Source organism: Sminthopsis crassicaudata, chromosome 3 (genome assembly GCF_048593235.1).
Source record: "Sminthopsis crassicaudata isolate SCR6 chromosome 3, ASM4859323v1, whole genome shotgun sequence".
Taxonomy (NCBI): Eukaryota; Metazoa; Chordata; class Mammalia; order Dasyuromorphia; family Dasyuridae; genus Sminthopsis; species Sminthopsis crassicaudata.
In genome coordinates this window covers 394,110,558-394,138,511 of record NC_133619.1, presented here as the reverse complement: position 1 = coordinate 394,138,511, position 27,954 = coordinate 394,110,558, and the positions used below count along the sequence as shown (strand labels likewise).

Here is a 27,954-nt window from a genome sequence, read left to right as displayed (position 1 = left end):
ATAGGATTTAGAACTCAAAACATTAAAGAAATATTGTTATAAAAATGTTTCTTTCCCACAGCAAAGAGATTTTGAAGAAAAGATCACACATATTACACTTGAACCAGCTGCAAATATATGCGGTTCCAGGTAAGCTAATGTACTATTAGTGGGGTTTCAGAATGGTAGACTCACATTACAAATCACCAAGGCAGTATCCTGGTGAAATTACAGAAATCAGTCTACCCCACATCTGTTTTTGTCTTCACTTTATTTTGAATTAACAAATGGAATATAGTGTACAAACAGATCAAAGGAAGAGATTATATTTATATTCAAAGAACATTTTTCAAGGTATTCTTAAGGAGATGCCTGAAATGCCTGACAAGTTGAGACTAGCTGAAGAAATTCTAGATTACCAATTAAAAAGAATAAAACCAAGAATTAACATTAATATAAGAAAATGGAAAATTCTGGACAAATTCACCTCTCTGAATTAATGTGAGCACAAAAATTAAAACAAAAATAAAAGCACATACCCTCATTTAGTAATCACCAATAAGGGAAAGCAAACATTTTGAATGACAGGAGAAATCTTTAAAAAAATGAAATGGAGAAACATTAAAGGGGACACACAAAAGAATAAGTGATAAAAAACTGTCAATATTATTTTCATTTCAATTAATAAAACGTAAAGTATCTTAAAACACATTATTGATTCCAGAAAAATTCCAAGCAAAAGAGGAAAACAATAGACTTGGGAAAAAAATCATGGGATTAAATCAAAGGCACAAATCCCAAAGTTGTAGAATTTAAGGATACATTTATAATTTGGAACACACAAAGTTTTATTCAACACCTATTTGTGTGCCCTCTCTGGAAGACTTTGTTATAGTGAAAAAGGAGATGATAAAGTCGTAAAACAAAGGGGATGGAAGATACTTTTAATAGGAATTCTAAAACACAAAAACCTTTTATGATGAAAGGCAATGCTATTCCCTATTTTAAATTAGGGGAAATCTTTAAAAAACATTATTGTAGTTGCTGATAGGTTCTGGGTGATTTTAATTGGGGTTTCTGCTTATTTGAATTTTCTTCCACCATTTTTGTTGTTTCTTATATAATTTTCTGATCTGAGTGTTTTGAAATGTAGCAATGTCATTCCTGTAAGGTGGTTTTTTTTGTTTTTGTTTTTGGTTTTTTTCCCCCTCGTGGGATTTCATTCAGTAGGTGATTAATGGACCTTTGTTTACCTATTTTTATTATCCTCTCTTGTTCTAACATTTCAGGACAATTTCCTTTGTTTCTTGTAGTATTTATTCTATGAAGATTTCTTAAAATAATAATAACTTTCAGGTAGTTTGATTCTTCATCTGTTCTCCATATCTGTTGTTTTTCTTATGAGATGCCTCACATATTTATTATTTATATTTTGATTTGTTATTCCTTGGTCTCATTACTTTGACAGCGGCTTCTTGATCAGTTCTATTTTTTTCAAAGAGTTATTAGAGTGTGGGTCTCCTTTTCTATTTGTTTGAATTTTGAATTTTGTTTCATAATCTTGTTTTTCTTGGGTTCTTCTTTTTTATATTTTATACATATATTTTAGTTTGTCTTCAATTCCTGTCATTTGCTTTTTAAAGTATTTTTTGAGATCTTATATGAATTCCTCATGGGGATGGATGTAAGCATTTGACATTACTTGGGGAAGTAGAGCTTTTTGTTTTATATTAAATTTCAGCAAACTTCACTGAAGATAAACTTGGGTATAAACTGTTTAGATATCCCTTTCTATGACTGGGTTCTTTCTCCTTTGTTTGTTTTGATCTTTTAAAATAAGAGCTGCATTCATCCTCTTTTTAGGGGGAATGTCCTCCAGTCTTCAATTCTCCCCTCTAGGCTAAAACACTAAATTATCACCCCTATCCTCCTGAAAATGCCTGCAACCAGCAGCTTTTTTATCTCAGTGCTTCTGCTCTCAGCTAGCAGGTCCTAATTCTTTATCTTCCAGGGTGCAGTCTATGGAATACAACTGTGCCTCCTGTTTCTTATCAGGAGAGATTGTCTCAAATGTTTCCACACAGTCTAGGAAGTGAAAGTTCTTGTAGTTGGGGCTGAGGCTATATTCCTACCTAGCTTACCCCAAGGCTGACTCCCCAATTATTATTTAAATGGAACTGTTGAAAGTATTTACAGTTCAAAGAAGGGAAATCCTCTTCCTAGTAACTTCAGATCTTCTCCTAAAGTCCCAGGAGGGCCATTGTTCATTCCCAGCTCCTATTTGTATTTCAATTTTTCACTGCTCTTTATCAGCTCAGAAATGCAGATTTTTTTTTATTTTATTTTTTTTTTTTTTGTGGGGAAAACTGGGAGAGCTTGGAATTTTCTGAGCTACACCACAATCTTCCCAGAATTCTCTTCCTTCAGTTCTTTTTGTTATTGATTTCTCTATAACTTTTAACACTATGGATCATGCTAATCTCTTGGGCAGACTTCCTCTCTTTAAGTTTTGGTGATCCCGCTTCCACCTAGGACTTCTCCTATTTCTTTTTTTTAGTCTTTTTGAGTCTTCTTTAGTCTATATACAGACCATACCCTGCTCAGCATGGATATTTGTGCTCCCCAAGGCTTTGTCCTCTTCTAAGTTCTCTTCTCCCTCCATAGAATCTTGCTTTGTAATCTTGTAATCATCTCTGCTCCCATGATTTTAATGAATCCTCACTCCATGCAAACAATCTCTTTTCAAATATTCTCATTTCTACCTCTACAACTTTTCTGTTATATCATTCTATTTATTCCCTTCTCCACTTAGTTATCATATTGGTTCAGTTCTTGCTCACCTCAACCCTAGGTGATTGCAAAGGTCTCTAGCTTCCTCCACTCCACTCAATTCTACCCTCACCTGCCATAATGATCTTTTACAAAACAGATCTGACCATAGTTTGGCCATAATCTTTTAAATCTAGAATCTCCTCCATAAAGTATATAATGCTAATCTTCATAGTCCCTTGCCACCTTATTCCTTTCTCATTTTTCTACATGTCTACTGCCTTTTCTTTGGCATGATGACTACTGCCTTCCAAATCCAGAGACCCAGGGGTTTCTTGCTCTTCCTCAAACACTACCATGTCAACTCCATGCATTGTCAATCCTTTGTTCTTTTTGACTGTAATGTCTTCTCTCTCCACCTCCTCTATCATATTTTCAAATTCTACAAGACTCAGATTCTATCTTCTGAAAAGGTCCTTTGGTAGTGAGTCTTCCTTATCCATACTCAATGCGTGACTAATATTTTTCCTTTGAGATTGTTTTGCACTTATGTGTCTTCTGCATATAGTTCTCGAGTTATTGCTTTCTAATTCAATAGGTACTCTTTGAAGAGTAATCTATTTTCTCAGTTCATTCTATGTTCAAAGTTAAGCAAAGTTGCTTAGACAAAATTAATTTTTGTTGACTATCTCAATATCATATTACTCTATTGGTCTTGATGCGGGTGTAGCCCCCTTTAAGATTCCTTGTCTGATCAACCTTTGGGACTGATCTTTGATTTACAAGATCTGGTCAGAACCCCAAGGGGAGAGATCAGTATCTGAGCCAGTTTGGGCTTGTACCCAACCCCCAACTATCTGTTCAGGTTTCCCCAAAACAGTTTCTTCCTTATCTGAAAAGCCTGCCAAAAATCTGGCCTTCCAGGAATCAACCTGAGCTCCACCCATATTCTCCTACAAGCAGATAAAGGCAGCAAAGGTGAAGTTGTCTTTGGTCAGAAAGTTGAAAGATGCCAGCCAAGATGCTTTGCATCAGAGACTCTCTGTCCCACCACTTTCAGTGTGTATCTTCATCTATCTAATGCCTTTTACTAACCACACTTTAACCTTGCTTCCAAACCTTGCCATAAACCTTATTTTTCCCATCTAATTTTTCGGGCCTGTAAATTCATTTACAGGGGACTCTCGCCACCACTAGACCTGATTTACCTTTGTATCCTTGCACCGAATCCTAAGGGGTTGCAGGGGAGCTCCAATCCTGCCACTGGACCTCAATTAATCCTAATCTTAATCCTATTGTGGTATATACCTCATTAGGTATTTAACTCATTATTTAGTTCCCTGTTACCTCCTCCTTTTGGTTCCCTGACAAAAATCCTCGAAAACTAGATATAATTTGGGTACCGAATGGAACTCTGGAAAAGGTAAAATATTTTTTTTTCTTTTCCTATTTTGCAGTGGACATCGAAGCCACTTCAGGCCTGGATTGTCATTTAGAGCTTTATGATCTGCACAATTCTTTAGAAACTGCTGTGATAGACAAAAGGTCTTCTTTTATCTCGCTCTCTTGCCACTTGAGATAAAAAGAGAGGCTGCAAGAATTTGGAAAAATAAAAGCTTTTACCTGTCCACATTCTAGGCACACCTCTGACTTTAAAATTCTTCCTTAGCAGTAGCTGGGTTTGGAGAAGACTGCTGCTGGGGTTAAAAGACTTTTTTTGCATCTCAAGGCACTTCTCATCTTTTTTTTTTTTTTTTTTTTTCACCAAAAAGCTGACCCTCAGGCCAGGCCTCTATCTTTGGAGGAATTGTCTCTTTTTCACCCTCCCCCAACCACATGGCAGGTCTGAGAACCCCACCCCTCTTGGGAATTCCAGACCACCACTCCCTTGATCTGTTCTGGGGAGAAATCAGTGTTTGAGCCCCCTTCTGGAACCCAACTGCAAGGTCAGGCTAGCCATGAAGAGACAGTCAATGAATTGGGGTGTGCTTGGAGATATGTCTCTGCCCAGGATGCTGCCTCCATCCTGGACAAGGATAAGCAAGCAGTCTTCCCCTTCAGGTCTTGCTCTCCCAGCCAGATCTGGGGGGACTTGGACAACCTGTCCCGCCTTCAAGTTCCAGCGTGAAATCAGCATAGTAGCCCTCACTATTCCGGATGCAATGCACTGGGTAAGATGGCTTTCTCCCCCACCCTCGCTCTGGCCTTTACTCCCCCTTCCCTATTACAGAACTCAAGGCCTTTTTCAGATCTCTCACATATGGCTTAGCAACCTGCCTTTTAAATGCTCCTATCCTGTCCCCTTCTTGGGGGGAATGGGGACTCAATCTTTTCAAGATCGCTAACTTTTAAAATGGTACTTTGCCACCAGCTCTTGGAGAGATAAATAGCCTAAATATCTCCTGGAACTCAGCTATTGGCATTATATGCCCATGCTAGCAATTAAAAGGTTTCTATCCAGTCCTGGCTGGACCGGAAACAAACAAACAAACAAACAAACAAAAAAACAAAACAACAAAAAAAAACTTTAGGATGTTAGCTGGGGAATAAAATTCCAAATGAAGGCAAATTAAACCTTTAGGAAAGAAGTCTGACTTTTCTGTTGTCTTTTTCTCAAGCTTTCTCTAGATTTGTTCTCTGTTCTATACCAGGTCCCTGCTACCTCAGGACTCCAGGGCCTATAGAGAATACCAATGCTAGAGTTAGGGAGGAGCAATAGAGAACATCTTTTGCTATTCTGCCCTATTCAGTGGCCTTCTCAAGAGGTTTTCACTGAAGCAAACCCAAGATAGTACCTTTCTATGGTGGGGTGCAATTCAAAAAACCCAGGACATAGTGGCCTTGAATTGTGGGAGCTTAGAGCTCTGAGGTTCATTTGACTTTGGGATGCTGAGTACAAACGAATACCTGTTTTGGACAAATATTTCTCCTTTACAGAGGCAGGGGAGAATTTGTGGAATCTGATAGAGACATGTGATCAGGTTGAGCCATAGAAATGGAACATTTTTGGGCTTGTGGCTAAAGGTGAGTGAGCTTCCCTTCTCCACACCTAGAGAGTCTCCTTTAAGATGCAGAGAAATTTTGGGTTTGAGAAAAGTGCCTCAAGCTTCAACACCTGAACTCTGAATAGATTAGCTGAATTCCTATCCCTCTCCACCCAACTCTCTGGCAAGTCCATTCTTAAAAGCCATTTCTTTTCTCTCTCAAATTCTGGGACTGATTTTTCATTTGCTAACCTGAGTTCCTCCCTGCTAGAAATGTGTGAGTTCTGTGGAGTTTGAATCTTAAGGGAAATGAAGGACAAAGGAAAGAGGAATGAAAGTTTGCATTAAGGAATGAGAAAGTAATGGAAAGGTATTTGGGCATAGAAGGAAGAGGTGGGGAAGGGAGGAATGGAAATCTGTTTTCTTCAAAGGCTACTCACCTCATTCTACTCACCACCATCCCCCCATCCCCTTACCCCCCACCCCCGCTTTTGATATTCTAGTGGAACCTCTAGGAAAGTTGTTGAAGATTGTTTAAGGTATGTTGCAAGAAGGAAAGAGGAAAGTTTTTAAGGGAATGTTTTTGAACGGGGGAAGGATGAGCACATAGAAGGGTGAGCACATGGAATACTTTCCTATCCTCACCTCCCCCCCACCTCCAGCTGTTTCCTGCCAGTTTTTCAAAAGATGATTTAAATTGAAAGACTCAAGTTTGGGTTGATTGAATAATTGTTTCTTTATACATAAGGGTTTTATTGTTTGAGGAATATGGTCATAAATGTGATCCATACTACAAGTTTACTTGCTATTTTAAGAGCTTCTTGAATTCTTGTATGTGGTATTTGGATATACTGTATAAGTTTAAAATATAACTTTAAAGATTATATTGGGTCATCCTGAGATTATTTAAAGAGAATCAAAAATAATAGTTTTTTCCTTGGTTTTTTGAAAGTGTTTCTGTTAAGGACAATATGCAATTTGGGATATTTTTCCATGTATTGGGTATTTTAAAAGCAAACTGATTTGTATGAATAATGCACACTTATGGAACATTTATTTGGATATGATAATTGTTTAATTTGTGAACTTATTGAGACAAATTCTTTTCTATTATCAATATAAGGTTATGATAAATATTTGTTTAAAATTTATCAGATATCTGATTAATAGAATTTGTTAGTGGGAATTAAATTTTCTTGAGCTTAAAGTTAATAGTTAGTTAATGCTTTTTGGGATTTTTAAAGCTCCACCCTCTGGCAGTTAGTGGGACAATTGATTGGAAGTTGAGTTTTAACTGCTCATGTTATAGTTATGTTGAAATTTTTTTCCTGTAACTGATTTTAAGATGAAATCAATGGTCACTAAAATTGTTAATGCAATTCAATTATGTCATACCTTGCTATTTCAGTCTTATTATATATAATCATTGTATCCTAAATGCTTGGGCAAATAATCATTTAGCCTGGTCATCTGTCTGCTACTGTTAGAAAACATAAATATTTTGTTTTAAAGTTTTAATCATTTTTTCACATAGGAAGCTGCTGGCCAATTTATTTTGGCCTCTTCCAATTTTTGCAGCACTCCTGTGGACCAAGTCTTTCTCTCATAGACTGTTCTAACTTTTATTTGTTAGATTTATGTTTTTGTTCTAGATTTTGGTCAAATTACAGATATTGACTTGCTTCTGGGACCTAGATCAGCTTTGATTGTCAGCACAGCAGACCCACCCCATGGAATGAGAGCCTCCAACCATATCTCAGACTGCAGCTTAAAAGAGAGCATGGAATAGACTCTGCTTCTAGTAAACTTTAGACTGATAAATTTTGTACTGATGTGGAGGACTTTGGGAATGGTTGATGAATGACTTTTAAACCTTGTCTAGGTTATTTATTACTGTGTGTTTAAAATTTGGGATGGGAGTTGTTAAAACTATTGCTGTAATCCAAAGACAGTGGGGGAAATTAGCTTTGGATTTCTCAGCAATTTCACCTACTTCTCTTTAATAGATGGGCATTCTATCAGGAGCCCCCAAACATTCTGGCACATACAGGTCTCTTTCCACTCTTTAGTATTTCTTTGGGATATAAGCCCAGTAGTAGTACTGCTGGGTCAAAGGGTATGCACAGTTTGATAACTTTTTGGGCATAGTTCCAAATTGCTCTCCAGAATGGCTGGATTCTTTCACAATTCCAACAACAATGCATTAGTGTCCCAGTTTTCCCACATCCCCTCCAACATTCATCATTATTTGTTCCTGTCATCTTAGCCAATCAGACAGGTGTGTGTAGTGGTGTCTCAGAGTTGTGTTAATTTGCATTTCTCTGAACAATAATGATGTGAAACACACTTTCATATGAGTGGATATAGTTTCAATTTCATCATCTGAGAATTTTCTATTCATATCCTTTGACCATTTATCAATTGGAGAATGGTTTGATTTCTTATCAGTTAGGGTCAGTTCTCCATAAATTTTGGAAATAAGATTTTTATTAGAACCTTTAACTGTAAAAATATTTTCCCAATTTCTTACTTCCCTTCTAATCTTGTTTATATTAGCTTTGTTTGTACAGAAGTTTTTAGTTTGATCTTCTATTATGTGATCAATAATGATCTCTAGTTCTCCTCTGGTCATAAATTCCTTCCTCCTCCACAGGTCTGAGAGGTAGACTATCCTCTGTTCCTCTAATCTATTTATGGTCTCATTCTTTATGCCTAAATCATGGACCCATTTTGATCTTATCTTGGTATATGGTGTTAAGTGTGGATCCATATCTAATTTCTGAAAAACTAATTTCCAGGTTTCCCAACAGTTTTTTTTTTTTTCAAATAATGAATTTTTATCCCAAATGTTGGTATCTTTGGGTTTGTCAAACAGTAAATTGCTATAGTTCTACCCTTTTTTGTCCTTTGTACCTAATCTGTTCCACTGATCGACCGGTCTATTTCTTAGCCAATATCAAATGGTTTTGGTGACTGCTGCTATATAATACAGCTTTCTATCAGGTACACCTAGACGACCTTCATCTGATTTTTTTTTTCCATTCATTCTCTTGCAATTCTCGACCTTTTATTCTTCCATATGAATTTTGTTGTTATTTTTTCTAGGTCATTTAAATAGTTTCTTGGGAGTCTGATTGGTATACCAGTAAATAAATAGATTAGTTTGGGGAGTATTGTCATCTTTATTATATTCACTCGGCCTATCCACGAACACTGAATGTCTTTCCAATTATTTAAAGCTGACTTTATTGTTGTGGCAAGTGTTTTGTAATTTTGCCCATATAATTCCTCACTTTGTTAGATAGATTCTGAAATATTTTATACTCTCGACATTTGTTTTGAATGGAATTTCTCTTTGTATCTCTTGTTGTTGCATTTTGTTGGTGATGTATAAAAATGCTGAGGATTTATGTGGATGTATTTTGTATCTAGCAACATTGCTGAAGTTGGGAATTATTTCTAATTCCTTTTTATTAGAATCTCTGGGGTTCTCTAAGTATACCATCATATATCTGAAAGAGTGAGAATTTAATTTCCTCATTACCTACTCTTCTTTTAATCTCTTTCTCAACTCTTATTGCCGAGGCTAAGATTTCTAATACAATATTGAATAGTAATGGTGATAGTGGGCAACTTTATTTCACTCCTGATCTTACTGGGAAAGGTTCCACTTTATCTCCATTACATATTATGCTTACTGATGTTCTTAAATATATGCTCCTGACTATTTTAAGGAAAGTCCATTTATTCCTATACTCTCAAGCGTTTTTAGTAGGAATGGATGTTGGATTTTATCAAATTCTTTTTCTGCATCTATTGAGATGATCATATGGTTTTTATTAATTTGATTATTAATATGGTCAATTATACTAATAGTTTTCCTAATATTAAACCAGCCCTGCATTCTTGGTATAAATCCTACTTGATCATAGTGTATTATTCTGGGGATGATTTTCTGAAGTATTTTTGCTAATATCTTATTTAAGATTTTAGCATCAGTATTCATTAAGGAGATTGGTCTATAGTTTTCTTTCTCAGTTTTCAGTCTACCTGGTTTAGGTATCAGTACCATGTTTGTGTCATAAAAGGAGTTTGGTAGGACTTCATCCCCTATTTTTTCAAATAGTTTATATAACATTGGGGCTAATTGTTCTTTAAATGTTTGGTAGAATTCCCATTTAAATCCATCTGGTCCTGGGGATTTTTTCCTGGGGAGTTGACTAATAGCTTGTTTTATTTCTTTTTCTGAAATGGGTCTATTTCAGCAATTTATCTCCTCTTCTGTTAATCTAGGAAGCCTATATTTTTGGAGGAAGTCATCCATTTCACTTAAGTTATCAAATTTATTGGCATAAAGTTGGGCAAAGTAACTCATTATTTCTCTAATTTCCTCTTCATTGGTAGAAAGGTCCACCTTTTTCATTTTTATGACTTAACAATTTGATTTTCCTCATTCCTTTTTATGATCAGATTTACCAAAGGTTTATCTATTTTATTGGCTTTTTCATAAAACCAACTCTTGATTTTATTTATTAATTCAATAGTTTTTTTTTTTTAATTTCATATTATTGATTTCTCCTTTTAATTTTAGTATTTCAAGTTTAGTTATAGGTTGGGGGTTTTTAAATTGATCTTTTTTCTAGCTTTATCAGTTGCAGGCCCAAGTCATTGATCTTCTCTTTCTCTATTTTGTTCAAATAAGCCTCTAAAGATTAAAAATATCCCCTTATTACCACGTTAGCTGCATCCGACAGATTTTGGAATGATTCTCATCATTGTCATTATCTTAGGTGAAATTATTAATTGTTTCTATAATTTGCTCTTTCACCCAGTCATTCTTTAAGATGACATTATTCAGTTTCAAATTACTTTTTGGTCTATTTATTCACCCCTAACTTCATATTGAATGTAGTTTTTATTGCATTTTGATCTGAAAAGAAGGCACTTACTATTTTTGCCTTCATTCATTTAATTTTGAGATCTTTATGTCCTAATATATGGACTATTTTTGTATAGGATCCATGAACTGCTGAGAAGAAATCATATTCCTTTCTATCGCCATTCAGTTTTCTCCGAAAGGTCTATCATACCTTGTTTTTCTAATGTTCTATTTACTTTTTAAATTTCTTTCTTATTTGTTTTGTGGTTTGATTTGTCTAAATCTGGGAGTGCAAGGTTGAGATCTCCCACTATTATAGTTTTACTGTCTATTTCTTCTTGCAACTCTTAATGTTACCTTTAGAAAGTTATATGCTATACCACTTGGTGCATATAAGTTTAGTATTGATATGGCTTCATTGTTTATGTTACCTTTTAGCAGGATAGAGTTTCTCATTTAATTAGATCAACTTCTCTTTTGCTTGATCTGAGATAAGGATGGCTACCCCTGCTTTTTTGGATTTACTTGAAGCATAATAGGTTCTGCTCCAACCTTTAACCTTTACTCTGTATGTATCTCCCTGATTTAAGTGTGTTTCCTGTAAACAACATATTGTAGGGTTCTGAGTTTTGATCCAGTCTGCTATCCGACTCCGTTTAATGGGAGAGTTCATCCTATTCACATTTACAGTTAAAATTACTAATTCTGTTTTTCCTGCCATCATATTATCCCCTGATTATGCTTTTTTTTTCCCTTGTCCCCCTGAACCCCTTCCACAGTATTTAATTTATAGGCCCCACTTGTGATGCACAGCCCTCCCTTTTTAGTATACCTCCCCCTCCTTTTAAGTCCCTTCCCTTTTTTTGTACCCTTCCCTTATTCCCCTTTTTCTTTTCCCTTTTCCTCTCCCCCCTTTTAATGAAGTGAGAGAGAATTCTCTGAAAAACAAATGTCAATTATTTACTCTTTGAGCCTATTCTGATGAGAGTAAGATTCACACAATGTTTCTCCCCCTCTCCAAATTCCCTCAGATGTGGTAGATATTTATGTCTCTTCGTGGGATGTAGTTTCCCTCTTTTTATCTCTCCTTTCCCTTTTTCTGATACTATCCCCTTCCCTTTATTACTTCCCTTTTTTATATTATATCAGTAAAATAAAATTATCCATGTGGACTTTCTGTATATCCACACCAGAGAAATATAGTTCTCAAGAGTTCTTTTTACGTTTTTCTGCTTCAATTCAGTCTTGTGGATGTAGATCAAAAAAAAATTTTTTTAAGTCTGATTTTTTTCTTAGAAACCAATGGAATTCCTCTGTTTCTTTAAATGACCATCTTCTTCCATGGAAGAAAATGCTAAACTTAGCTGGGTAGTTTATCCTTGGTTGCATCCTTGTTCTTTTGCCTTTCGGAATATCAGGTTCCAGGCCCTTCGATCCTTTAATGTGGAGGTGGCCAGATCTTGAGTGACTCTTATTGTGGCACCTTGATATTTGAATTATTTTTTTTTCCTACCTGCTTACAGTATATTTTCTTTAGTTTGGTAGTTCTTCAGCTTATCCACAATATTGCGTGTTCTTCTTTTTTTAGGGTCTTTTTCAGAAGGTGTTTGATGAATTCTTTCAACGCCTATTTTCCCTTCTGTTTCTATTATCTCTGGCCAGTTCTCTTTGATGATTTCCTGTAAAATAGAATCTAGCCTCTTTTTTGATCATAGTTTTCGGGAAGTCAAAAGATCCTCAGATTATCTCTCCTAGATCTATTTTCCAGGTCTATAGATTTTCTCAGTAAGTATTAGACATTATTCTCCAGCTTTTAATTTTTTCATTTTGTTTGGATGATTCTTGGTTTCTCAATGAATCATTCATTTCTATTTGTTCAGTCCTGATGTTTAATGAGTCATTTTCTTTATTCACATTTTTTAGTTCTTTTTGTATGTGCCCAGTTGAATTTTTACATGAATTATTTTGCTCTGTTGAATATTTTTCCATTTCACTAATTTTTTTTAGTGAGATATTTTCTTTTTCCAATTCACAAATCCTACTTTCCTGTGATTTTTAACCATTTCTAATTCACAAATTTTTTTTCACTGCACTTCCTGTGAATTCTTTATTTTTTCCAACTCAAATTTCAGGACGTTGTTATTCTCTAGCATAGCTTGTCTTTCCTTTCCCCATTTTTCTTCAAACTCTCTTAACTTTTTTATGGTCTCTTTTAGGAGAATGTTATGTGATGGGGTGCAGGTATCATTCCCCTTTAGGGTGTTATATGGAGACTCTCTGCTGTTAACCTCCTCTGGGGTGGATACCTGCTCTTTCTCTGTAAAGAAGGTGTCAATCATTCTCTTCAGCTTCTTACTCATTGTTAAAAATCTGTGGGGTCTGCCCTTTGGGTAGGAAATGTATTTATCAGCTTCCTCCAGATGGGGATACGTTGCCTCCTGTGTCTGGACCAAGAGAGAGCTCTGAGAGAGAGTTCCCCTCCCCCCCAGAAGTGACTTAGAGATATTTAGTGCGGCTGCGTTGCTAGGAGTGCCCAGTGAAGGACCCTCACTGTGTGGCTAGCGACTTTCCTGAGACTAGAGGCTGAACAGTAAAAGCGTCACAAACCCCAGCCAAAGCCTCCCGTGGGGCCGAGAATATTAGCAGCTGACTCGGAAAGTCCCAGCGCTCAAACAAGAAGTGTCTTCCCAGAGAGCACAGTTCCTGCTGCGAAGGTTCCGGTTCCACGATTATAGGAGTTCTGCTGCTGCTGGATTTTTGCTGCAGGGAGAATTCCACTACCTCAGGCTGAGCCCTGCACTATATGGATTAGAGGCTGCCCTGAGCTGTGTCCCCCTCTGTTCAGGTTCTTAACTGCCCCAAGGAAAAGTCCTGGACAGCAGCAGGCGGCTGCACAGCTGTGCTGAGATCTGTTAGGTTGCTTCTGGTTTGGGGTGATTATATTATGTGGCTATTGTTTTAAAGTGGCTTTGATTTCTCTTCTTACTTGCTATTTTTAAAAGCAGGGTAGAGCTATCAGCCTATGCCAGATTTTTCTATCTCAGTGGCTTCTCTGATCCCAGAGTTTTCCCCAGTCCGTTGGGCACAGTGTGCTAGCCCCAATCCAACACTGTCTGTGCTGCTCTTTTGTTTTTTCCTCCCCTCGGAACCGACCTTTTTGGTCGAAATTCCAGATACTCTTCAGCTGGTATGTTGTGCTTCTAATCCTTGTGGTTTTTAACAGTCCAGCGCTATTTTTGAGGCTGATTTAACTAGTTGGTATTGAAGGAAGAAAGGAGCTTACAAATTCACATGTATCTTCTCCGCCATCTTACCTCCGCCACCCTCCTCCCCCCCCCCCCAACAGTTTCTTTCTTATCTGAAAAGCCTGCCAAAAATCTGGCCTTCCAGCAATCAACCTGAGCTCCGCCCATATTCTCCTACAAGCAGATAAAGGTAGCAAAGGTGGAGTCGTCTTTGGTCAGAGAGTTGAAAGATGCCAGCCAAGATGCTTTGCATCAGAGACTCTCTGTCCCACCACTTTCGGTGTGTATCTTCATCTATCTAATGCCTTTTACTAACCAGACTTTAACCTTGCTTCTAAACCTTGCAATAAACCTTGTTTTTAACCCATCTAGTTTTTCGGGCCTGTAAATTCATTTACAGGGGTCTCTTTAACTTTGTATCCTTGCGCCGAATCCTAAGGCGTTGCAGGGGAGCTCCATGTGATTCCCTGTACCCCAATCCTGCCACTAGACCTCAATTGATCCTAATCTTAATCCTATTGATGTATATACCTCCTCGTTAGGTTCCCTGTTACCTCATCAGTCTTCCAGGATTTGTTCAGTCAAGCTCTGATCTAAATGCATAGACTTTGTTAGCTAAAATTCTCTTTTACAATGCTTCTTATGCAACTCTCCTCTTGCTTTTTATATATCTGCACCCTATGTACCCAATACTGGGTTCTATAATTCAAATGGCATGATCATTTTCATAATCTTTTTTTCCATAATTATAGAAGTTTTTTTGAAATAAATATTAAAACTTTTTCTACATATCTTTTTACATATTCAATCTTTTTAATGCTCCTCCAGTAACATGTAAACGATCTATTTTCATACAGCTCTCCAGCATATCTGATCTCATGGTTTAACTATAGTAATACATATGGTCTGAATGAAATGAACACCACTTGGTTTAATTGTCATTTCCCTTCTTATTCATGATACAATGTCCTTTTCCTTTAATGGTGTTTAAATCTTTTTTGGAAAGCCATTTGTTTATAATGTAATTGAATAATTCACTGTGAGTGGGCAAAAGGATGATAGAGAAGAACTAAATATTTTCAGTTTGTATTCATTCTTTAAAAATCCTGAATAATTGTGATTGTAATAGAGAGCATAATCATAAAATTTTGTTATTAATATTTTACCTCTTTTAAGCTGCACTGATTGATTTGCTTCTTATAAAAGTTTGCTCATATGCAGTGTAATTGAAATGATATTTTTCTTTTAAATATGGCTTTACAGTTTTTGAAAGTAAATTCCATCCCTATCCCCAATAATCATATCCCAGAAAGGAACTCTTATTTCAAATGAGAACATATTAGTCTTTTCTTGTACTAAGCATGGCCAGAATTTATCTTGGTTACTTGTGTACGAGGCTACTCTAAACTTACTTCCTGCCTGTTTTGTAATTTTCTAGTGCAAAGAATTCTTTTCCCATTCTTCCTGTACTTAAGATTACTTATATAACAGATTTGTGGGTTTACTTGCTTCTAATTTCTTAGTTATCTAGACATTTCCAATCATTTTTCTTTATTTTATTTGCCTTTTATAACTGTAGAGTTTTGATTGAGACTAGGTTTTTTTGTTTTTGTTTTTGTTTCTTTTGGATGTAATTTACCATGCAGTAATGGTGCAATCCTTTGGAAACTTATTTTTTTATAAATTTTTATAGCTCAAGTTATAATAATGTTTTAATTTTCAAGCCTTAGGCTTTTTTCTCAATCTTTCTACTTCCTGGACATTCTATTCCTTTTTATGAAGTAGACTTTTGCTTCTGTATATCAAATTTTCTCCACCCTCTTATCTAACTGACAAGACTATCTTCTGGTACCTGTTTTGCTGAGTAATGTAGTCACTTCCCATTTCTTTCTGGTGGATCAACTTCAATTTTTCACTGAATAACACTGAGTGACTTTTAGAAATTCATAACCCATAAATCTATATTATTTTCCCCCTCAATATCATCAGGTCCCTTTGGGTGTATAAATAGTTCACGGCAGAAGATGCCTAAATTTATACATCCAAGAATCAATTACTTAACATAAATCTCATTCTCAACAAATCCAAATTATCTCCTTTTAAAATCTCCACTCATTTTTTTCCTTTCAGTGAGGACACTCCCTCATTTTTATATAGCATTATATTAGTTGTTAAATGTTCTACGTGTAAAGTATCTTAGGTATTTACTCCTTTCTCTTTGCCCATATGAACATTACTTATCTTGGGTTTACAGTCTTGTTGCCTCTAGGTAGGAGTATTTAAATAATATTTTTTTCTAATTACCATTGTTATTGATAACTTTAAACATTGTCAATATTTCTCCATATTTTTCTCACTTGCATAGATTCCCCACATGCTTTATGAAAAATATTTTACAATATTAAATAGAAAAGCCAAAAAGGGAAAAATATTAGCCACCACAAAGCATTGAACTTATAGGCAATATTAAACTCTCTTTTACTTCCAATTCTGCAAGGAGGTGAGGGGAGAGCATCAATTGTTAAATTTCCTGTGCAAGGTCTGTCTTGATGTTGCAACTCTGTAAAGATAAATATGACCTCCATTGAGATGCAGATGAAATATTCCTGCAAATATCTCATACTTCCACGTGTCTATCTTGGAAGGTGTTTGTGCAGTAAACAACTTCTCTCTTTCAAAAACCTTTTGGTGACTGGGGGAATAATTCTTCAGAGCATTCATTCAGAGTGTTCCCAGTTTACTCATTTCACAAATTTTGACTTAACTTTTATTAGAAATTTATTTTACTGTCTCTTCTAAAAAAAAGTTTTGTTGTTCTGAAGAGAACATAGAAGAAGCTTTGGAAATAAAAACTTCCACTAAGAAGAAGAAAAATAAAGAAAATTTATTCGTTAATGATCTTGAAAACTGAAATCCTGATGCTTCAAAACTGGGCATCTCTCTGGACAGACAGGAACTCTCATGAACCCGTAAGGTGTTTAAGAATGTTAGAATCCCTTTGGAAATTGTGATAGCTTCCTAATCAAATTACAAAAGGTACAGAAATTGGGACTTCTATCATTTTAATGAGAATAAACCAAATGGAATGTAGACTACAAATGTGAAAAAAGGGAAGCTATTTTTAAGTAGCCTTTTTTGTAATATTCTTCTGTCACTCCAAAAGCTTGGAGATGCCTGAACAATCGGACATGATGAGACTGGCTGAAGAAATTCTGTATGTGACAGAAGCAGTAATAATATCATGAACTAAAATCAATGAATTTAAGGAAAATCCCAGAGATATCTTTGTGAATGAATATGAGCTCTTCCCCCTAATTAGAACCATAACAAAAGCTAAGCAATAGTTTAGTAACCACTCACATCAAAAAACTATTAGAGAACACAGGAGAAAAATAAGAAGTTGTCAATAACAGATTGCAAAGCATGGAATTCAGTACACTTCATTTACTCAACTCTTAATAGTGAAAGAAGTAGGGATCCCAATACAAGATGCTTAATAGCCAAATGAGTATTCTTCTCAATTGAAAAACATACTCTGGTGTTTTTGTTTTACAGAGAAAATGGATTTAAAACAATTCAAAAGGAAGAAATAAACAGCATGGTAAGGAAGTCCAATTCCTGGGGAATTTTCTCATTTGTATTCTTTCAGTATTTTTTAAGGGCTGGCTTCTATGCATTCTCATGAAAACTCTGGGATGCAGTGAGGAGGATGCAGAACAGGCCTCAAACATTGTAACATGGAATTTGCTGGGAGTTTTGTGAGACTCTCATGACTTGAACAAACTAAAACTGCCACAGGCACAATTATTCTTATTCTTAGGAATTGGGAATTAGGGAAGAAGTCCTTTTTCAATACTCTAATGTGATGTTAGGTTTTGCAAGTGGTACTAGGAATACATATTCACTGTCTCCAACAGGATTGTTCATTACAACCATTCTTCTCACCCTAAGCAATTTGAAACCCCAGGAAAAAATGTAAATCAGTGCTTTATTTCCCCTAAAATTCTCTTGACACCTTCTTTCTTGCTGATCTTTTTCAGCTGCCAAGGAATGAAAATCTGTGTAGAAAAGCCCCAAACTGTAGATCCAAGTATAACGTTTCCAGACTAATGAATTAATATGTCCCCATGGATCTCATCCTCTACACATCCAAATTACCTTCTCCAACTCCTGGCATTCAGATTTATAGATAACTCTCAGTGCTCTCCGCCCTTACACCTATATAGTAACATACCAGTTACCAAATCCTGTCTGTTCCAATTCTTCCGTATCTCCATATTTATTCCTTTCTCTATTCCTACAGCAATATTAGACACTCTGCTTCTTGCTCTTATCACTACTTGTTTGCACTTTTTTACAATAAACAATTGGAAAAGATGGCTGCAGAGGAAAAAAAAAAAAGTTCATACAATAAAAAAAGTAGGTGAATTCCACATAAAGAGGGATACCCGCCAGCAAAATAAGACAGCAGGGAATAGTTTATCTGTCAGATTGATGGATAAGGGAAGAATTTATCAACAAAGACGACAGAGGGCATTGCAAAATAGAAAGTAGATTGTGTTGATTATATATTAAAAAAAAAAAAGTTTTGACAGACACAACCAATGCACCCAACATTAGAGGGAAAACAGAAAAGTGAGGGAAATGTTGTTTTGCAATAAGTATCTCTGGTAAAGGTCTCATTTCTTAGATATATAGAGACTGAGTCAAATTTATTATGCTATCTATGTCATCATCAATTGGTAAATGCTCAAAATACCTGATCAAGCAATTTTCAGACAAGGAAATCAAAATTATTTATTGTCATACAAAAAATATTCTTAATCACTAATGATCAGAGAAATACACATTAAACTAACTCTGAGTTATCATCTCACACTTCTGAGAGTGGCTAATATGAGCAAAAGTAGTTGGATGTTGGAGGGGATGTGGGAAAAGTGGGCCAGTACAAGTACTGTTGTGGAGTTTTAATTGAATCAACCCTTCTGGAGAGCAATTGGGAACAATAACCAAAGGGATATCAAATCTGCATCCTCTTTGACCCAGCAATAACACTATTAGGTCTAGAAAAGGAGGTACAAACATTTATAGCAGCCCTTTTGCTAGCTAAGAATTAGAAATCAAAGGGGATTCCCATCAATTGCAGAATGACCCAAGAAGTTGCGGTATAAGTAATATTGTAATGAAATAATATTGTATTATGTCCTGAGAAATGAGAAACAGGTTAATTTCAGGAAAAAATGGTAAGGCCTGAATTGATTTATACTGAACAGGATCAGGAAGTAGTACATTGAAACAGGAGTATTGTTGGATAAAAAACTTTGAATAACAATTATTTTCAAACAATAAAATAATCCAAAAAGACAGATGATGAAAATATCTGTCTGCAGAGAAAGAACTGATCTTGATTGACTATTGACTGAATCACGGTATTTTCCAATTTTTCTTTCTTTCATTTTTTTCTTTGAGTCTTCTTGTCTAAAATGACTAAAATGGAAATGTTTTACATTATTGCACAACTGTAATTTGAATCTGACCACTTACTGTCCCAGGAAGAAGTGGAAAGAAAGAAGTGAGGAAGTGATAGGATGTGAAACTCAAAACGTTATTTTTTTATTATTATATATATATATATTTTTTAAATAATATTATCCCTTGTGTTCATTTTTCCAAATTATCCTCCCTCCTTCTACTCTCTCCCCCCCCGATGACAGGCAATCCCATACATTTTACATGTGTTGCAATATAACCTAGATACAATACATGTGTGTAAATCCCATTTTCTTGTTGCACAATAAGCATTAGATTCTGAAGGTGCATGTAATCTGGGCAGACAGATATTAGTGCTAACAATTTACATTCACTTCCCAGTGTTTCTTCTCTGGGTGTATCTATCTCTGTCCATCATTGATCAACTGGAAGTGAGTTGGATCTTCTTTATGTTGAAGATTTCCACTTCCATCAGAATACATCCTCATACAGTATTGTTGTTGAAGTGTACAGTGATCTTCTGGTTCTGCTCATTTCACTCAGCATCAGTTGATGTAACTCTCTCCAAGCCTCTCTGTATTCCTCCTGCTGGTCATTTCTTACAGAGCAATAATATTCCATAACCTTCATATACCACAATTTACCCAACCATTCTCCAACTGATGGGCATCCATTCATCTTCCAGTTTCTAGCTACAACAAATAGAGCTGCCACAAACATTGTGGCACATACAGGTCTCTTTCTGCTCTTTAGTATTTCTTTGGGATATAAGCCCAGTAGTAGTACTGCTGGGTCAAAGGGTATGCACAGTTTGATAACTTTTTGGGCATAGTTCCAAATTGCTCTCCAGAATGGCTGGATTCTTTCACAACTCCACCAGCAATGTATTAATGTCCCAGGTTTCCCACATCCCCTCCAACATTCATCATTATTTGTTCCTGTCATCTTGGCCAATCTTTCAGGTGTGTAGTGGTATCTCAGAGTTGTCTTAATTTGCATTTCTCTGAGCAGTAGTGATTTGGAACACTCTTTCATATGAAACTCAAAGCTTTAAATAAAATATTTTAAAAAATAATATATTTTACTTAATCTAGCAATGTTTCTTTTCCAAAAAAAATCATCGTTTGAGGATGAAGCACAATTTTTTAAAGTTTCATAAGAGCAAAAATATATTCTGCAAGGTAAACTAATGCAGTATTGGTGGGGTTTCAGAATGGTAGACTATCATTACAAATCACCATAGCAGTATCCTCCTGCAATTACAGAAATCAATGTACCCCTCCTCTGTTTCTATCTTCACCTTATTAGGAATGTAACAAATGGAGTGTAGTGTGCAAAGAAGTCAAAAGAAGAGATTATGTTTATGTTCAAAGAGCACTTCTCATAGCATTCTTGTGGATATGCCTGATAAGTGGAGACTGACTAAATCCTAGAATCCTAATCAAAAAGAAACAAACTAGTCATTTAAATAGATCGATTTAAGAAAATGGAAAATTCTGGATACCTCTCTGAATTAATGAGTACGATAATTAAATCAAATTAAAAGCACAAAGTCCTTTAGTAACAACCAATAAGATTTATATAAATACATTTTTTAAATTACAAGACAAATAATTTGTTGTAATGCCTGAGAAACTGAGCCAGATAGAGATTAGAGAATATTTAATAATTTATTTAATGGAGAGTTATAATGGGACCAAATGGATCCATGGTTTGGTCCCAAGGCTGAATGAGACTATTGTCTCCAAGAATCCAGCAAACAATGTGAGTTCTCAAAGACATATATACACATGGCGCAGATGCAGGGGGTAGACTGAGGCAAGGGCGGAGTCAGGGTGCTGAGAGTGGGAAGGGGACTCTGACAGGGTGGGGTGAGGCATTGGAGGTGAGATGGCATAATCAGGGGGAAGCACCATGGACATGGAGAGGCACCCCGGACATGGGGAGAGACATTTGATAAGATGGTATCTGACATCCCATAGCTTGGGATGGGGAGAGCCATTCTGATATTCTAAAACAAACGATCTTTTATCCTTATCAAATATTCTGATAAAGAGCAGGAGGAGGTTTTGCAGGACTGAGCTTTGACTGAAGCTGAGAAACTGAGTCAGGACTTGGTCAGGATAATTAGGGAGACTGAGAACTGTGGCATAACATTCCAAATAGTGATTCATGGCAAAATCCTCAAAGGAAAGAAACCCAAGGCAATAACTGATAAAAAGCTGTCAATATTTCATTCACTTCAATGAAAATAATACAAAATACCTTAAAATACATCATTCCTGTTTTCCAGAGACATGCTACAGGCAATTGCTGAAGAAAGAAAGAAATTAAATTTGAAAAAAGGTAGGAGAGTTCAGTTTAAGGATACAGTTATAATATGGGTTCCAAAAAGTTTTATTTGGAGTCTAATTATAAGCCCTCTCCTGAAAATTGTTTCCTATATTGAGAAAGGCTATGGTAAAGTCATTGAAATCAAGGCTTCATACATGGGACCTTAAGGCACTTTTGGGGGCATTCTAAAATATCAAAATCTTTTACGATGAAAGACCATGTCATTTCCCTCTTATTAAGAATTCTGAATGGGGGGGACTTTTAAAACTGTTTTAAAGTTATTCTTTAATAGTTGAAATAATATTGTACATAGTCACTGCTCCCAAAAGGATTATGACTTAAAGAAATCACCTTTACTAGTTTCAACAATATGAAAGAGAATTTAGTGAAATTCATCACCAGAACTATTGGAGGGGAGAAGTATTGAAATATTATTTATAATATACCCATTCTCAAATTTATTCCTACACTCTCAATACTGAGCCAGATTCGTGAATTCAGTGAAAGATGCATAGACACATAGATTAGGTACACATACACATATATGCTTTATAAATAAAGTTCAGCAAAAATTACAAAACTGAAAAGAATATACAATGTTAAGTTTATGTCTTCCACAGCCTCTCTGCCAATGAGAGATTTATATTTTTTATTTTCCTTAGGTTAGGGCTAGGATTCTTCTTCTTCTTCTTCTTCTTCTTCTTCTTCTTCTTCTTCTTCTTCTTCTTCTTCTTCTTCTTCTTCTTCTGCTGCTGCTGCTTCTTCTTGTTCTTCTTGTTCTTGTTCTTCTTCTTGTTCTTCTTGTTCTTCTTGTTCTTCTTCTTCTTCTTCTTCTTCTTCTTCTTCTTCTTCTTCTTCTTCTTCTTCTTCTTCTTCTTCTTCTTCTTCTTCTTCTTCTTCTTCTTCCTTTTTAATATTGTGGCAATTGGGCTTCTGTGACTTGATTAAGTGTCTGAGGCTAGATTTGCACTCAGTTCTTCTTCTGACTTCCAGGACTGATGCTCTATCCACTGAGCTAGGTTTTTTCCAAAACTGGTAATGAGACAATGGCAATCTTTCAGTATAGATTTCATTTCCATCAGTTTTTGTTCTTTCTGCATGTGTTCATCAGTGTTTACTTGGGCTGCTCTGAAATCTATAATTTCATCATTTCTGATGGTGCTAAAATATATTTTCAATAGTTGTCAATGATGACTTCTGATCCAAATGAAAAGGCTTCTGTTTCCAAATTTTTTCTTTCTTTCTTTTAAAATATATTTAAAGCATAATACCATACACAAAAAAGTTATGAAAATAGAAAAAGGAATAAAAGCATTGTCATTTGTACATGCCTAAAAAAAGGATTCAAAATATGTAATATTTTTTCAAGAAAATGGGTATAAAATAGAACAAAGTTTATTCAGAACTGTCCCATCTTTGCTTCCTTGTAGCTTTTCTCTTGTTCTTTGCTGTGCACTTTTTACTTTATTCTTTTCTTCCTTTTCTTCCCTTCCCCACAATCTCCCTCAAGGAGACTGGAGTTTAGCATGTTTATGTTAGCACAATAAAAACATGCCTATATACACTCACATACACACCTAGACATATATACACATGGGAGGGATACAATAACTCTTGAATGGGGGGGAGTCATCCAGAAAGAATTCAGAAACTCAGGTCGCTTTATGTTGCCATAAGGCAGGCAAAGCTGATTAACAGAAGTCGTTATTTAGAAGGGGAGAGACGGGAAGTTTCAAAGGAAAGAAGTCAAAGCAGGGCATGTTAAATATTGTAGATAGATAAGCAGTGTTTATACAAAAGTACATTGAGAGTTTGCATCCCTATCATGGCCTTCTGATTATTGTATACAGTAACTTTGGGCATCAGTTCAGGACAGCTCCCTTTGTGCAAAATATCCTTTCATTTCATGAAATGCAATAAGAGCTCACATGGGAATTAGGGAATCCTGTCAGCATCCCTGCCTGGGGCCCACCTAGACACTGGTTGCCACCAGGGACATAACTTTTCGCTGGGCTCTATTCATCCCAGCACACTCACATAGATACATACATATATACACACACAAATGCATGTATATATGTGTGTGTGTATATATATATATATATATATATATATATATATATATATATATACACATATATGTATCTATCTATACACATATAGATAGATAGATATATGTATGGATGGACATATATCCATATGGATATTTGTAATCATAAACAAATGTACAGATATCCATTCCTATTTGTCTTCTCTTTGTGTGAATGTGGATGTCATCATTCTCCTTGGGTTCAAGGTTTTCTGTGTTTTTCTAAATGTACCAACTTATCATGTTTGATTTAAGAATGATACTCTGACCTTATACTGTTTAATTATTTTGAATAGTGTAAAAGGAATATCAATATGGCTTATATAATAATGTAGTTTCTCTATTTTTTCTTTTTTGAAACATTCACTTTGTGTTATATCAATGATTATTATTCTAATTTTTTTTTGTTTCTTTGATTTTTCCCCCCTTGAAAAATGCTACTCCAAATCCTTATGTTTGTGGGTATCTCTTATTTCCTATCCCTATGGACACTGCTAGTTTATCTTGCTAACTTCCTTCCCCATGCCCACCTCCTTCAAAAGGATGTCTTCTGTCATCACCCTTTATCTCCTTCTTTATCCCATTTCTATTAAGCTACACACCATATCCCATTTCCTCTACACATCCTTCCATCTACCAAATTAACCTGATCCCTCATCGTCTTATTTCTTAAATTCTGAAAATTTTTATTGTCTCCTAGACGTATATGTATTATTTCCTCTTGTATTCATTCCCAGTGTGAATAGGATTTCAGACTTGCCAGCTCTCTTCCCCCATATCTAATTCCACTATGGCAATTCTTCCTCTTGCAACACATCATATTATATATTTACTATTTTAACGTTTACCTTTATGGTTTTGCTTTGTAGAGTCATATCATTTCACCTCTACCCCATGAATTACCCAATTACCAACAATTATTTTAATCCTGAGGCTTAAATTTGTATAACACTTAGGCAGTAAGCAGTTTATCCTTATTGAATCCCTTGAAATATTTTCTATTTCTCTAATATTTTGTGTATATCAAAATATCTGCTAAGTTCAGCTTTCTCTTGTTTTCAACAGAAACCTAAATGTCTGGAAGATTGCTGAATGCCTTTCTTTTTTCTTTTTTCATTAATTTTGCTTGCCACAATATTTTTGCTTAGTGTTTTGGATTTTTTGATAAATAGTGTTCTAAGACCTTACATCTTTTATTGTAGTTCTTTTCTTACAATATAGCTTATGTTTTGTTCCATTTTTTTCATTCTTTATCTTTTTTTTTTTTATTACTCATTTGTCTCTTGTGACTTTTGTGGCTTCCCCCTGCCTAATTTCAATTTTCAAAGAGTCATTTTCTTAATACTGTGCATCTCGTTTTCAAGTTGTTTGAATTTTCTTTGTTAAACTTGTTTTCTTTGGATTCTTTTTTCTATTATATATGTCTATATTAGTTTTTCTTCCATTTTTGTTATTTGATTTTTTAAAGGCTTTTTTGAGAAGTTCTATGAATTCTTCATGGGTATGTGAGCATTTCACATTGCAAAAGGAAGGCAGAGCCTCTTTATTCAACTTAAGCATGCTTTTCTGAAGAAAAACTTGGATCTTCCCTATGTAGACAATCCTTTCTATGGTTGGTTTTTTTCTCCTTAGTTTAGTTTTTTTTTTTTTCTTTTTTCTTTTAAAATAAGTGGTTGGTAGCATAAGAGGTTGGTAAGGGATGTCCTCTGGCCTCAAGTTCTGGTTCATTTGTCTCCTCTATCCTGAAACATTAAACTAAGATCTCTCCTCTCTTCTAACTGCCTGCAGCCTTCTTATTCCAGTGTTTCTGCACTCATTAACTTGGTCGCAGTTCCTTTTCTCCCATGGTCATGTGTATGCACTACCAGTAGGCCTAGTGTTGCTTATCAGCAGAGGTTTTCTGTATCTTTTCCACACAGTATACAAAGTGAAATTTCTTGTGTTTGGGGCTGAGACTTTATCCCAACCCAACTAATCACAAGGCTAGCTCTTCACTATTTTAAGTTGAACTAACCTTGAAAGTATTTACAGTTTTAAAGAAGGCAAATTCTCTTCCTAGCTTCTTCAGATCTTTTCCTATTGTCCCACGATTACCTTCATTCATCTCCCACTTCTATTGGTTTTTCATTGGTCTAAATAAGCCAGAAGTGCAGATTTTTGTCTTATTTATAAAGAAAATGGAAAGAGCCTGGAATTTTCTGTGCTGTCCACAATTTCCCAACATCCTTCTTCCCTGAGCACCTTTTTTTTTTCCTTCATAACTTTTGATTAATTTTTTAAAATAGATTTTGCACTACAGGTTTTGGTGATCCTGCTCCCACATCAGATGTCTCCTATTTGTTTTGCTATTCTACCTGAGTCTTCTTCAGGATCTATATAAAGAGCATGCCCTACTCAGCATGAATGGCTGTATGCTCCAAGGCTTTTCTTCTTTTCACTTTGCTGTCCATACTATCTTGCTTTGTGATTTTGTTTTTATTTATTTTTGTTTTCTTTCGTTTTTGATCAGGAAATTGAGGTTAAATGACTTGCTCAGGAGCACACAGCTAGTAAGTAATAAATTGCTCAGGCAGGATTTGAACTCAGGTACTCCTGACTCCAGGGCTGGTACCTACCAGGCCATCTAGCTGCCCTTGCTTTGTAAACTCGTAATCATGTCAGCTCCCATGAGTTTAATGAATCTTCACTCCATGTAGAGAATCTATTTTCAAACATTCTCATTTATACCTCATCTCTTAACCCCTTTTCTCTCCCCATTTAGTCAATACATTGTGCAGTTCCTTCATCACTTGAACCCTGGTTGGTTTCAAGGGTTCGCCTTTCCTAAAGTCTTTATCCAGTCCACTCAGTTCCACCCTCACTGCCATACTGTTCTTTTTAAAACACAGGTCTGACCATAGTGTGGATGCAATCCTTAAAATCAGGAACCTCCTTAATAAAGTGTATAATAGTGTTTGGGATTTTGATAATCCCTCATCCTTTGTCTCTTTCTAGACTTTCTCCTTAACCCCTACTTACTGACTTCCAAGTCCAAAGACCCAGGGGCTTTTTCCTCTTCCTCAAACACCACCCTCCTTAGCAACAAAATGATGTATGCTTTCCTTTAACTGATGATAATCTTGCTGTACTTTGAAAACATGTATATACATACATATACATATATATATATATATATGTATATGTATATACATACTCTATGGGTCAGTGAAATAAACCAGAGGTATTCACTGACAATTCACTGACATACTGTTGCTTCTTGTCTCCTTGTGCCATCCTCTCACATGATTAGATCTATTTTGCTGGTCAGAATTAGGTCCCAGAAGCTTGGAACACGTGGCACCCAAAGCGCCGAGCACAAAGCAGTGATACTCAAGGGTCATGAGTGTGGGGATCCTGCAGGAAAAGTCCCTTCAGAAACCCTGCAGATGGGGAAGGACATGGGGAAGACCTGGTAAGGATCTTTTGATTACTTTAATTTTTGACTGAGTAATTGAAAATGGGCCAATTTGACATGAAATGGCCAAGGCGGGAGACTTATGAAAAATGCTTAGTAAAATTGATAAAGAAACAAGGGCTTGCAATAACCAGATAACAATTTTTTAAATTTTTATTTATACTTTTTTGACATTATATATGGATGAGTAATTTTTAACATTATCCCTTGTATTCATTTTTCCAAATTATCCCCTCCCTCCCTCTACTCCCTCTTCTTGATGACAGGCAATCCCATACATTTTACATCTTTTACAATATAACCTAGATACAATATATGTGTGAAAGTCCCATTTTCTTGTTGCACATTAATTATTAGATTCCGAAGGTATAAGTAACCTGGGTAGATAGACAGTAGTGCTAACAATTTACATTCACTTCCCAGTGTTCCTTCTCTGGGTGCAGTTGTTTCGGTCCATCATTGATCAACTGGAAGTGAGTTGGATCTCCTTTATGTAGAAGATATCCACTTCCATCAGAATACATCTTCATACAACATTGAAGTGTACAGTGATCTTCTGGTTCTATTCAATTCACTCAGCATCAGTTGATGTAAGTCTCTCCAAGCCTCTCTGTATTCCTCCTGCTGGTCATTTCTTTTTTTTTTTTTTTTTTATTATATATATATTTTATAATATTATCCCTTGTATTCATTTTTCCAAATTGCCCCCCCTCCCTCCATTCCCTCCCCCC

General features: G+C 35.7%; 1 long non-coding RNA gene across 1 annotated transcript; it reads left to right on the top strand.

Moving 5' to 3' along the window:
* Nucleotides 1-59: 59 nt before the first annotated feature.
* On the top strand, nt 60-27,954 carry LOC141562233 (uncharacterized). Its single transcript, XR_012488186.1, has 5 exons — nt 60-129; nt 17,412-17,457; nt 21,640-21,692; nt 27,077-27,220; nt 27,647-27,954. It is a non-coding gene; the product is annotated as an uncharacterized LOC141562233 (long non-coding RNA).